Source organism: Dermacentor silvarum, chromosome 1 (genome assembly GCF_013339745.2).
Source record: "Dermacentor silvarum isolate Dsil-2018 chromosome 1, BIME_Dsil_1.4, whole genome shotgun sequence".
NCBI classification, from domain to species: Eukaryota; Metazoa; Arthropoda; class Arachnida; order Ixodida; family Ixodidae; genus Dermacentor; species Dermacentor silvarum.
Window position 1 is genome coordinate 209,113,585 of NC_051154.1, and position 3,986 is coordinate 209,117,570.

At 50.1% G+C, this 3,986-nt stretch overlaps 1 non-coding gene across 1 annotated transcript; it reads left to right on the forward strand.

Annotated features, from left to right (window-relative positions):
* The first annotated feature begins 1,116 nt into the window (after nucleotides 1–1,116).
* Nucleotides 1,117–1,188, forward strand: Trnap-agg (transfer RNA proline (anticodon AGG)). The gene has a single exon. It is a non-coding gene; the product is annotated as a tRNA-Pro (tRNA).
* The last annotated feature ends 2,798 nt before the right edge of the window (nucleotides 1,189–3,986 follow it).

Below are 3,986 nucleotides of genomic sequence, written 5' to 3' on the forward strand. Positions count from 1 at the left end.
CGTGCGTCCTTGTTTGCCGCCGTTAGTAGTGGCTTCTGCGCTGCGACGCGACTGCGAAGGCCCGCAGTACGCAGGCGACGTCGAACAGTGGTGTCCGAAACGTCCAAATCCAAGTCCTCGCGTATTGCTGGGGCTGGCAAGAAAGGGTTACGAACAGCAGCTGCAACTATGAGGGCGTCTTCATCGTCTGTGGTAGCTTTAGGGCGGGGCGCGCGGGGTGCATCCTGAATGCGACCTTCATACTTGTAGGCTTGAATTATCCTGTCCACAGTCTTCAGGGGCCTATTAACTAAAGCGCCAATATACCGCTGGGAATAACCTTTCAGGGAAAGATCGACAATTGAGCGCCGTTCATCATCGGGAACCCTAGCCATAATACGATCTGGCGACAGAATGAACGGCTGCGAAAGATGTTTGGTTGTTTTTATATACGGCGTTGCATGCACAACAACTTTGAAGGGAACGAATAGACACGCCCCCATAGATATACAAGTTTTTTTGTCTTGTTCTGTTCAAGCACAGATGTTTAAAGAAATCTTAAAATGCAGGATGCATGGGCTTAGAAAACAAAAATGCGGCTAGCAGACGACGAACAAGTGCATTCATGACGTCATGCGCGCGGTGGAACAATTATTTCGCGGAAGGCGTGATGCGCATGCGCAATGTTTCCAGTGATGACCGTAACGGGGCGCTGACAGTGCCGTCGGCCACGCGCTCGCGTGTTCACCCTAACAGTGCTCACCGCTGTACCTTGCAATAGACAACGAAGGAGTACCTTTTGATCTAATCATGTTGACTGGCCTGCACAGTATATGGCGCTCACGAATCGCTGGCTTCTACTGTGAACCAGATAGAAGACCGGCAAGGCTGTACTTTAGATAGAGCATTGCTCGCTTAGAAGTGAAAAAAAAAAAGAATATGTTTCTCCCTGGATTACCAGCGTGGAACTCTTGGTCACACTAAAAGATTTTTAAATGACATCGCCAGTCACCACAGGACTGACGGCTTTATGTGCATTACATTGAAAACCCTAATTGTAACCTTGTTTAGACATCTCATTTGGGATGTGTAATACGTGTTGTGTTGTTGGAAAACCGGCAATAAAGGGAAAGAAAGAGCTCGTTGGTCTAGGGGTATGATTCTCGCTTAGGATGCGAGAGGTCCCGGGTTGAAATCCCGGACGAGCCCGTTGTATTTTTCTTTTTCTCATGGCATATTCGGGCGGTCGTATTAGAGCGCTCTGGTAGCGCTACAAAGGTCATTTAAAACAGTTTTTGAGCGTTACCGTTTGCTCATCACTTCAGGATCATCACTTCCATACCCAGTTATTGTCGTAATACAGCTTTAAAGTTGTTCTTTACCACTTTTGTAGCACGGCCAGAAAGCTCTGAAACGACCACTCGAATATGCCATCAGAAATGACAAACGATGCTTATTCGTCGTCTTTTCTTCTTTTTTACTTCTTTTTTGAGCCTTTAGATACCGGTCACGCCGCCTCTGACAAGAATGGTCCGTGTCACCATGCAGAACAGCCGTGTTTATCTTCCGCAACGAATATATACTAAAGAAGTTAGGGAAACGGCAAAGGAAAATCAAGGGTAGAGAACGCCGCATGTGCAGTCCACACTTGCGCTTATCGCGGGAAGCGCGTGCACTTTAACACTCAGAAATGACAAACGATGCTTATTGTGTTTTTCGTTCCTTTTCTTTCTTTTTTTGAGCTGTCAGAGCGGATGCGAATATTGGCGGCCCCTTATTTTTTCAGTCTTTCTTTCGTTTGGCAGTTGGCCAACATATTACGAAAGTGTACCTTCGCCGCTGTTGCGCGATACAGTCGTTGGTCGAGTGCGTACCTGCTTCCGGCAGCCGAGCTGTGCGGACGTGTGAATCATGGGCCCCGATGGACCAGGTTTTGCTGCCAGCAGCCGCGGTAACGGGCTTAACGATAACGAGGAAGCGAGCTATCAGTTTATTTTGGCACTTCTTCCCAAGGGACCTGTTGTAAAGAACACCGTGTTTTTACATGGCGACGTGCGAGCAAGGCCCTACAGGGTCGAAGATTTCCGAGACGTGCTAGTCCCGACTGGATTGCTACGGGAAGTCGTGGCCCTTTCTGCCGACCAGATCAATCATGTCTGGGCAGTCACCTTCTGGAACGACAGGGCGGCGAAGAAACTGGGGGTATTGAAAGATCTCAACGTGAAAGGGCGTCGCTGCGTAGTCGTTGACCCGCAAGACCTAAAGTCCCTATATAAGAAAAGTACCGCCATCTACTCTTTCCTCCGCCGCCTCCTCTCCTAAAGCGCTTGCTTTTTCTTTACTTTTTGTTTGGAAAGCCAAGTCGACGGTGGCGCACCTAGAAAGTCCACGTTGAAGCTTTCAGGCCGGGCGCGCGCCACCGCCACCGCCAGCGACTGCGGCTGCGCAGAGGACTTTCAACATGGCTCTGAGGCGGAAAAAAAGAAAATATAAAGAAGTGAAAAGCGCGCGCTATCATCGCCCAATCGGAGATACAGGATAACACAGGAGAGAGCGAAGCGGCATTAATTTTGTCAAAGGATGGCGGTACTCTTCTTATATAGGGACTTTATCAAGACCAACAGGTACGCCTTCGCCTTCATTGGTTGCTGTACTGGTGGCAGACGAAGATGTAAAGACAGCGCTGGCAGCCTTTGGCAAGATCGTTGAAGTGACGCGAGAACGATGGCGCGTGAAAGGCGTCGGAGATAAGGATTGAACGTCTCGAACCGTTCTCCTGAAACTGAAGAGCGGAATGAAAGTAGACGACCTTCCGCACCAAATCCGAGTTGCAGGTAAACTGGCCCTTGTCGTGGTGCCTGGACGGCCGATGCAGTGCCTACGATGCAAGGGTGTCGGGCATGTCCGTCGCGAGTGCAAAGTGCCGCGATGCTCGCGATGCCGTAACTTTACCCACACTGAAGGTCAGTGCGTACGCACGTACGCTACAGCCGTGGGGCCACCAGCAAGCGAAATCACCGCAGAGAGGAGGATGGATGCTGCTGAAACCGAGGACGCCACCAAAGGGGCGAGTGATCAGCGAAAGCGAGTGAGTGGGACAGCGAAAACAGACGGAGGTATGAAAGGCGAAATTGCTATATCCCAAAAGAAAGACGGGCCATCAGGTCCTCCAGAAAAACTGAAGAAAGGTAGTGAAAACCGCCTTGTATCCGATGATGCCGCGTACGTGGCAGAAGGTGGTGATCCGGCCCCAGACAGCGACGCTATGGATGTGAGCGGCAACGCTCCCTTCAAAAGGCCGCTAGACGCCACCGACGGGAAAGCAACTGCTAAGAATCACGCCTGCAAAGACAACTATGATAAGAAGGAGCAGCTTCAAGCCCTGTCCAAACATCCCTCGGGACAGGAAGGAGGGCAACAAGCCACAACCGACTGCGGACCATGCCAGACCACCGGACGGTCCCGGGGGCGTCTAGTCGCTGGCTAGACGTTGCGGTGAGCACGGTGCTCCGGGCCTTTCTCTCTTTCCCGTAGTAGCAATGGCAACCAACACGATGCTTAGCTTGGGCACACTAAACGTGAGAGGTATGGCCCCCAAGCGTAAACAAAGTCAAGTGTACCGGATGATGGTGGACCAAGACCTCGATGTTCTAGCCGTGCAGGAGACAAAAGTCGAAGGGGAGAAGGAGACCCGAGGCATGGGGCTAAGGTTTACGTCTTTGTATTACGCGGTAAGTGAGCCATGTCAAAGAAGCGTCGGCTGGTGTTATTTTATTTATTAAGAAGCTGCCCGGGCTATTGATCGAAAATTATTTTTCGTGCCCTTCAGGCAGACTAGTATACTGTGACTTTGCTGTTGGTGATGATTCGTGGCGGGTGATATGTATATATGCATCCAATATATGCGATGAACGCAAGAAATTTTTTTTCTCGTTAAAGGCGCACATACGCATGCATAGAAAAGTAATTATTATGGGAGATTTTAATTGTGTAGCAAGTAATTATTA